Source organism: Saccostrea cucullata, unplaced genomic scaffold (assembly GCF_032062105.1).
Source record: "Saccostrea cucullata isolate Sc308-1 unplaced genomic scaffold, CSIRO_AGI_Scuc_v1 ctg10374, whole genome shotgun sequence".
Taxonomy (NCBI): Eukaryota; Metazoa; Mollusca; class Bivalvia; order Ostreida; family Ostreidae; genus Saccostrea; species Saccostrea cuccullata.
This window is the reverse complement of record NW_026923502.1, coordinates 4,996-15,134: the sequence shown is the minus strand read 5'-3', so window position 1 is coordinate 15,134 and position 10,139 is coordinate 4,996. Positions and strand designations below refer to the sequence as shown.

The window sequence follows — 10,139 nt, the reverse complement described above, 5'->3', positions numbered from 1 at the left end:
TACAGATTAAGTTGTAAAAAAAAAAAAATGTTTCCATTTAAGCATAGTGCCGTGACCCCTTTTTCGGACCCCTCTAACTTTATCTTATTAACTCAAATCGTAATTATTTTAAACTTAACCCATATTTTGTTATCTTTGTGGTACATAACTTGCAAAAATTTACATTTAAAACGGCGCTTTAGTTTCATAAAAGGTAATTAAAAAAGACTTCAAGTGGATATTAATTCCGGAATGTTGCTCTTGTCCGAGTTGTCTTTTTGATACAAAATAAACAGTTCTAAAAGTTAACACAAAGAATTTCTCAATTATCACACTAGTTTTTTTTTGGTTTTTGTTTTTGTTTTGGAAAGAGAGTTCTGGTGAGGATCTTGGGAATGTACATGTACTCCCTCCCTAAACAATGCTAAATCCATATCAAATATCAAACTCTCTCTCTATCTCTCCGTGCTGATAAAAGTACAGTAAATACTTCTTACGGAATGGTGTACGGAATGATTTCCTTTTGCGATGCTACTTGTGGTGAAATTTTATCACTAAAACAATTTTATAAATTGTATGCGTGATTGTTTTTTATTAGGTCACCTGAGTCACTCAGGTGACCTATTGCCATCCGTGTTTGTCCGTCGGCGTCCGTCGTCCGTCGTCCGTCGTGTGTTAACATTTGAACATTTTCCGCTTCTTCTCTGAAACCGCTAAACCAATTTCAACCAAATTTTGTATACAGCATCTGTGGGTGAAGGGGAACAAAAATTGTGAATTTCATGGTCTCTGTGCCCCTGGGGCCTGAGGGGTGGGGCCAAAACCACTAAAATTAATGCAATCTTTAAAAATATTCTTCTCTACTCCTGGACGTCAAGCAGTCAAACTGTTTGCATGATTGTAATCAGCAATGAGTCCTCTACCAAAATTGTGAAATTCATGGCCCTGGGGTCAGGGGTTCTAGTGCTAAGGCGGGGCTAAATAAGTAGGTAGTGAAAATGCATTATTTCTTTGAAAATCTTCTTCTCTGCTCCTGGGTATTAAATAAACCTATAAAGTACATAGTTATGATGAGCAAGAGTGCCTCTACCAAAATTGTGAATTTTATGACCCCAGGTTCAGGGGTTCTGGTGTTAGGGCGGGGCTCTATTGATTATATAGTGAAAATACATGAATTCTTTGAAAATCTTCTTCTCTGCTCCTGGGTATTAAATAAACTAACTAAGTACGAGGGCCGTTCAAAAATAACGCGGACTTGCTGCACAGAAAAAATATTTGACGACATAATCGGGCAAAATGTCGCACATAATATAAAAGAATCTTTACCTATATGGTCTACAAAATTTCATATCAAAATGCTGTAAATTGGTATCAATTTTGAGTGATTTTTCAGGCCATGTCATTAAGTCACGGAGCAGCAATATCTACGACGTCACTCACATACATCATAAAAAAAATTGGTAATTGTGCTTTCATTTTCACAACATTTTCCCAAAAGTACCTGTACAGTTTTAAGTTATCTTATCTACTCAACATCCAAACACCATTTCTTGTCAATCTTAAAATCTATTAAAAAAGTAAAGAATATTCTTTTTTTGTTTTAAAACCAAAAAGGAAGGTATTTATGAGATATAGTGTGATATTGGTGACTCTCAATCACGTTCTTTACACTTCGGATAAAGTTTTCGTCTATAATCTTCTTCCCGTCCTCCCCTATAGGCATTTTTCAGAGGTCTAAAATTCCTATTTGCTATTTGTGGACGAATGTCACGAATACCCTTGTTTACTACATGTTTTATTATGCATATTTTGGATCTAATTTGGCGATATCTAGAGCATTACACATAATTAAACCAAAGTGTGGTGCGCCGTCAATTCACGAGACGTCATTTTCACAGTCGTTTTCACGGGAATCGCATCAGAGGAAAATCACTATATTTCTGTTAGTACTTCAAATATCACACCAGAAATCCAAATACATAATAATAGAACAATTTAAAGATACATTTGAGAAAATTGTCGAAAAATATTGCGAATTATAGAAAATAAATTAGTTAAATTTTGGATTCCAAATACCTTTGCTTCAAATTTGTTGTCGTGCTCCGTACCTCTCTATCAGCGATATCAATATACCGATAATTTTAGTAGAATTTTTTTAAAATACAGAATTCTTACCCAAAATTTATTGGAATCTTTGAGATACATATTTCTGTGAAATTTCATAACTCTATGACGTCTGTAAGAGTAAATAATAGCACAGTCCGCGTAATTTTTGAACGGTTCTCGTACATAGTTATGATGAGCAAGAGTGCCTCTACCAAAATTGTGAATTTTATGGCCCCAGGGTCAGGGGTTCTTGTTTTAGGGTGGGGCTCTAATGATTATATAGTGAAATGCATGAATTCTTTGAACATCTTATCCTTTGCTCCTGGTTAATATGCTAATGATCTAATTACATATTTAAGGCCAGGATTTATTTTATTTTCAGTTTTATAAACCCTCCGCTCAAGGTTTTGAATTTTCAGAAAAAAATACAACAATTTTTTTCTTTCCGATGTCAAATTTGAGTCGGGATCGAGATTTCAAATTTACGAACTCGCACTTCCGCTTTTACGATGAAACCGCGGGTAAATAAAGCTAGGTGACAGGTCTGAGAAGATAGCTTGGTTTAGTGTAAAATTCATCGATAAGAGTGCCATTCAAAACGTTTCACCCGTTCAAAGGACAAATAAAATGCTGACGACTTTGTTGCACAATGACATGCTGGTGAGATAATTATGTATTCGTTTCAAAAGTATCTGTCTGTAAATTATTTTCCTCCCCCGGGTTTTAAACTGCCCGTGGTAGCTATTGCATATTGCCAGCTACAGTGTTTAGGTCTTTGTTGTAGCTTACAGTCTAAGCATCATTCTTCAGAAAAGGGTTGCACTGGGTGAAAAAAGTGGTTTCCCATCATGGGAAACTTTATGGAAACCACATGGAAACCTCAAGTTTACATCATGTTTCCCAGTGGTTTCCGTAGCGGATGCTAGGTTATTCCGCCAAGTTTCCGTGACACGGAAACCCCCTACGCTCCGATTCCATAAGGTATCCCGAACCACGGAAACCTCTGTAAACCTGAAGTTTCCCGAACATCCATGTAGTTTCCCGTAATGGGAAACCTGAAGATTCCACTGGTTTCCAGAATCAGGAAACTTGATGGAATCGGAGCGTAGGGGGTTTCCGTGGAATGGAAACTTGGTGGAATCTTTAGGTTTCCTTATACGGGAAACTACATGGAAGCTCGGGAAACCTCATGATTCCTAAAGTTTCCTTGACTCAGGAAACCATATGGAATCGGAGCGTAGTGGTTTCCGTGGAATGGAAACTTGATGGAATCTTTAGGTTTCCTTATACGGGAAACTACATGGAAGCTCGGGAAACCTCACGATTCCTAAAGTTTCCTCGACTCAGGAAACCATATGGAATATGAGCGTAGTGGTTTCCGTGGAATGGAAACTTGATGGAATCTTAAGGTTTTCTTTTATGGGAAACTACATGGAAGCTCGTGAAACCTTATGATTCCTGAAGTTTCCTTGACTCAGGAAACTATATGGAGCTTGTGTAGCACTTTCTGTGTGGCGGAAACTTGGTGGAATTATCTGGAGTCCCATTCCTGGTGGAAATTACTGGGAAACTTCAAGATTCCCCAACTTTTCTAAAGGAAGCAATGTGAAATAATGCGTATTCTTTTAAAAATCTATCAAAAAAAATTTATTACATGTAAAAGAAAAAAGCATTACCATTTTATATGTTTAATAATTCATTTGATGTACAAAAACTGTAACTGAATTTTTCAATGATATCAAAATATTAAATAAATTCATATATCTTAGATAAACAATTGAACAGTCTTTCACATTTAAGTCCATTCATAAGGGTCATTAAGTACTTCTTTCAACATCAGTTTCCTGGTTTTCTTCACATCACCTATGATCTGCAATATTCATACAAAATTATTATATGATGTCAGAATTATAATGCTTGAATATAACTTAGAAATCTGAAAGATCAGTCAATGTCCTTTAATTCTTAATGCTTTATGATAAGTGAAAAAAAAAAAAAAAAAACATAATATAAATAATGTTTTCAGCCTTATTGTGTCATTGAGAATATATAACTACATGTATCTCATACAAAGAACCCTGCTTTAAGTTTGATTAGTTTGAGAGAAAACATACCCTTTATAATAACAAAAATATTGGGGAGAGATTTTTTTTTTAATTTTGATATTCGACCTATAAACTTGTTGAAGATCATTGCAGACCCTCCATCCCATTACACAAAAGCTAGATTACACCAGGGGAGAAATATACTCTGGACTACGATTTTAAATAATATACAGTACATTTTGATACTGACCTTTGACCTACAAAAGTAGTCCAAGGTCACTCTTCATCCTCTATCCATAGGCTCTCTGTAGTTTAAGTTTGAGAGAGAAATATGCACAGAACAAGTGATATCAGATGGAGTGATGGGTAGACACTGTCTTAGGGCATCCACAGAACAGGACCTAAAAATAATGCAATATATATGTATTACAGTATATATATACACATGTACTTGTATGTTACTGATTTATCATATGCTGCATTGGACACATATGATTTTATCATGGTTTAAGTATACATGTATTTTATGAGTAATTTTATACCGATATTGCATGTATGCTCAGTTTATTTAAGAAATAAATAACAAGTTTATAAACTTCAATGGGAGAGATACCACAAATGTATATATAAACAAGTTATTTATTTATTTTTTTTTACACATATTGACCAACATTATTTACATCCATTCATCATGTTCATGAATTGGCTGATCAAAATTCAGTCAGTTTTAGATCTATATGATATACCATAAAGGACTTTCACATTTACAAAAGTTATTCCCCTTCCCAGGGTTGATCTGGGGTCAACCGGCTTAAGACGCTGTTTTCCCTCTTTAACCGTATCAACGTTGAGGGACAATATCTTAAAAATAATAAATCTGTATGAACATATTCATTATGATTTTCATATTGCCCCCATACTCTGGCAATAAGATACATATCGTAATTGTCCAATATTTTTGAAGATTGAACATATATTAACAAGTAACTTACAAAGGACAAAGTGGGAAAAATGAGCGATACGCCGACAATTGGAGAAAACTCTTAGGAATGTGAAATTCGTCTATTGGTGATGACAATTCCTGTTTTAATGTCACTGAAAAATTAAGAGACATTAAAAATTTAAGCCCTGATTGTCATACACGCATGCTGTTTTTTCATCCATATAACCTTTTAGTATCATAAAATTTACCAAAATTTAATACTTCAAATAATTTCATTGAATATCTATAAAACAAGAGGCCCAGGGGCCACAGCGCTCACCTGAGCACATCAGCTCGGAAAAAACACATATCACATAAGCCCTGATTGTCATACACGCATGCTGTTTTTTCATCCATATAACCTTTTAGTATCATAAAATTTACCAAAATTTAATACTTCAAATAATTTCATTGAATATCTATAAAACAAGAGGCCCAGGGGCCACAGCGCTCACCTGAGCACATCAGCTCGGAAAAAACACATATCAGATCAGAACTGAAAGTTTACTGAGGGGGGGGGGGTCATTTTGAACGAATTAAGGGGATCAATTTGAACGAACTAGAATCTACATTACCTGAGGATGATTTCATATAAATATTACTAATCCTGGCTTTGAAGTACTTGAAAGAAGATTTAAAAAGGTTTCCCTATATATTTCTATGTAAAACTGAGGTTGGCCATTTTTGCCACACCCTTACCCCAGGGTCATGACTTGAACAAACTTGAATCTACACTACCTGAGGATAATTTCACATGAGTTTCATCTTTCCTGTTTCAATGGTTCTTGAGAAGAAGATTTTTTAAAGATTTTTCCTATATATTCCTATGTAAAACTTTGATCTGCTATTTTGGCCCCGCCCTACCCCCGGGGGTCATGACATGAACAAACTAAAATCTACACTACCTGAGGATGATTCCACATGAGTTTCATCTTTCCTGGCCCAGTGGTTCTTGAGAAGAAGATTTTTTAAAAATGCCAATAATTTTTCTCTAATTCATGATTATCTCCCCTTGGAAAAGGGCATGGCCCTTCATTTGAACAAACTTGAATTCCCTTCACCCAAGGATACTTTGTGCCAAGTTTGGTTGAAATTGGCCCAGTTGTTCTTGAGGAGAAGATGAAAATGTGAAAAGTTAACGACGACGACAACAACAACAACGACGACAGACGACGGACAAATTTTGATCAGAAAAGCTCACTTGAGCCTTCAGCTCAGGTGAGCTAATAATGGAAACTCTAAAAACTTAGTGACTTGCAGAAATTATTCCTTGGAGAGAAAACAAGAAATCTGTGAGCCAATGCTCACTAGTAATACCCCCGCTCTGATGTAAATGCACAAAAAAATATGAAGTTGACATCAGATTCATATCAAAATGAATCAAACCATGTGGCATGCCTAAACAAAGAAAGCAATAAAATTTGAAGCATCCGCTATGAATAGCTAATGAGAAAACTGCGACGAAAATTTGTTATTTGTGAAACAGACAGACGCACACACAAACAGGAAGTTGATATCCAATTTGAAAAAAGTGTATCCCAACATATGGCATGCCATAGAGAAGATTGTGTTAAAATTTCAAGCATCTACAATGAGTAATTGCAGAGAAAATTGCGAATAAAATTTGTAATGTATGAAACAGACAGATGCACAGACAAACAGGAAGTTGACATCGGATTTGAACGAAAATGTATCCCAACATAAAACATGCCTGAGAGAATATTATGATAAAATTTCAATCATTTACAATGAGTAGTTGCTGAGTAAACTTCGACAAAAATTTGTTATGTATGAAACGGACAGACGCACAGACAAACAGGAAGTCAACATCGGATTTAAACGAAAATGTATCCCACCATATGACATGTCTCATAGAAGATTATGTTAAAATTTCAAGCATCTACGATGAGTAGTTGCTGAGAAAACTGCGACGAAAATTTGTGGTGTATGAAACGGACATATGCACAGACAAACAGGAAGTTGACATCAGATTTAAGCGAAAATGTATCCCACCATATGGCATGTCTCAGGGAAAATTGTGTTAAAATTTCAAGCATCTACGATGAGTAGTTGCTGAGAAAACTGCGACGAAAATTTGTGATGTATGAAACGGACAGACGCACTGACAAACAGGAAGTCGATATCGGATTTAAACGAAAATGTATCCCACCATATGGCATGCCTCAGAGGAGATTGTGTTAAAATTTCAAGCATCTACAATGAGTAGTTGCTGAGAAAACTGCGACGAAATTTTGTTTCGGACGGACACACAGACGGACAGACAGACGGACAGACAGACGGACGGACAGACAGACGGACAGACAGACAGACACACAAGTTTTATTGAAGTGTATGTATTAGAGAACTGATTGTATGTCAATCATAGCAATACACACATAACATGGAGGGGACAAATTGTTTCAGCCCTAGCTTTTACATAAAACTTCTTGTAGCTCACAGCTGATATACCACAGTTCAGTATCTAAATAAAATTTAGAATCTTTTTTTTTTCAGGCAATTGTCATATACATACTAATCATGAATGAATTACCACTTACCAAATGACCACATCCTGAATCATCATACATTTTCTATGATTTTATCTCACTGGTTTTCTTTTAACGTCACACAGTTTTCTTCTTTCTGAAATGATAAATTATGTCCAGGTACTATTGCATTCTAATTTAAACTAATTATGTAATAGCATTAGCAACAACTGGGATGGAAGAAAAAATTACCAGAAGTCTCTGTCGAGACTGTAGCTCTACTGGTTTGTACTTATCAAAGACTAATGCACAGAATTATGTATAGTCTACTTGTGTGCCAAGTTATATTGAAATCAGACTAAAATTTAAGGAGGAGTAGTGTTTGCAGACAGACGGACAGACAGACGGACGGACGCCGGACGCATTACTATTGCATAAGCTCTTCTGGTCTCTGACAAGTAGAGCTAAAAACAAGATGCGCTTGTGAAACACAGCAACAAAGTTCAAAAGTGCAATTTTTTTCAGCATACATGTCACAGTCAAGATGACATAATCATTGTCCTTGTTGCCATTTGAAAGCACTTCATTAGTGGAGTATGCATACTAAATATGAAGCCACTATCTCGTATAGTTCTAAAGTTATGGTGAAGGTTTAAGTTGACAACAGACACTCAGACAGACACACAGATATACAGTTATGGCAAAAGTTTGAACATTATACATTTATTGCATGAGAGTGAGGGAAATATGAAGACTTATTCAGCCAAGAAAAATCATATTCCCTGAGGGCTTCGCCCGAGGGGAATATGTTATTTCTTGGCTGAATAAGTCTTCATGTTTCCCGAACATTCATGCAATGAATTGTTTATTATACCAAAAAAAGAACAAACTTTGAAATAAAGATAAACTTTCAAGTTTGGCACAGCTCTCTAATTCACACCATTGTTAACGTAAAGTTACTATAAAACCCTTTGGTCAACACATTGTCATCAGTTTTGTGACGTAAACCAGGCTATTGTGACGTCTACTACTCTCGGTAGTTTTCGTTCAACGAACGAGAACTATATTGCGGGAAAATTCACTAAGTGTTCCGAAGAGGTGGAATATGATGAAAAGCGTGCCAACGATGGGAAATATGAAGTTTTACGGCCCGATCACATGATAACCTAGAACCAATCAGATAACGCGTTGTGTAGAATATTTATAATGAGGTATAATAATATAACTTGGTATACACACAGCCACTTCGAGGTATCAAGGGTAAAATTCATAGCACAGCGGGACTGCATTTTGACTTCGAGGGATCAAGGGTTTCGAGAGATCAGGAGTTCGAGAAATCAAGAGCAAATCTGCTTAGTTATATAGAGGAAAAAATCGGGACCGGAGACTCACTTCAAGCGATCAAGAACTTCCGAGAAATTGAAGTTCAAGCCATCAAGAGTTACTTGTACATGTATATACAGATATAAGAAGCATGTTATTATTTGCAATTTTGACCTAATGACAGCTAAATCTGTTCAGTAAGACAATACCGTGTACCGGTACATGTATGTAAGTAGTTTTATTGTGCATTATTTGATATACATTGACCTACTCAGGTCAATAATTGTGAAAAAACTGATAATTCAAGCTGATGATTCATTTGCATTTCTTGACATACTATCAATATTAATTCACTATTAGGCTTTTCTTTTTTTACATCTTCATCTCCACAGGTTAGACATTACAAAAAAAAACTTTTGAGCAGTAAACTATTTCATTAAACAAACCTAATCTCTTCAGAAAAGTGGACAGGCTTTCACCTACATTCACGTTTTTATGTATATTTTTCCTCCATATCATCGTCATGCATATGATTAAGGCTATTCGCTACAATCTATTCCAACTGTTCTGATGAGGTTCATGAATAATCGGATAAGCTGAGATTGAGGACACTTTTTGTAAAAATATCGATGCTTTTATCAAAGTTTTGAACCAAAAATATTTAATTTATACCTTGCCATAAGTCGTAAGTTCCAAAAAACAAGAGTTGGCTATCCGAAAAGTTAGAAAACACATGTATTCAAACCGGATGTTCTACAGTCTGAATTTAACTACGAAACCATGCTCGGTGTAACTATTATCATCCGGATAATTTGAGCGGGGTTAAAAATATTTTTTTTTATTTCCGAAAAGTATTCATTTATATATACAGATAGAACATACATATGGAGCATACATTTTAATAAACATGATAAAAAGCGAAACGTTGCCATTTTACAACATACAGCATGCACATGCACGGTGCCTTTGGGGCCTCCATAATCTAAGTTATGCTATATCACTGTCTCAAATTTCTCTCTCTCTCTCTCTCTCTCTCTCTCTCTCTCTCTCTCTGCAATATATACACTTAACAATTTAAACTTAGGTATCCAACTTTTCAAAATTGCGTCAGAACAAAAGTTGCCTCCGATAGTGAAGATTTGTTGTTGCCAAATATTACAACTATTTACCGTAAAAAATTAACAAAAATATACGTACACTAATCCTTCATCGTTGGCC

At 35.5% G+C, this 10,139-nt stretch overlaps 1 long non-coding RNA gene across 1 annotated transcript; it reads right to left on the bottom strand.

The window, feature by feature from the left end:
- Positions 1-3,757: 3,757 nt before the first annotated feature.
- Positions 3,758-9,652, bottom strand: LOC134264168 (uncharacterized). The gene is made up of 5 exons (XR_009991461.1): positions 9,594-9,652; positions 7,671-7,755; positions 5,123-5,225; positions 4,381-4,531; positions 3,758-3,955 (listed from the first exon to the last, which is right to left on the bottom strand). It is a non-coding gene; the product is annotated as an uncharacterized LOC134264168 (long non-coding RNA).
- Between the last annotated feature and the right edge of the window lie 487 nt (positions 9,653-10,139).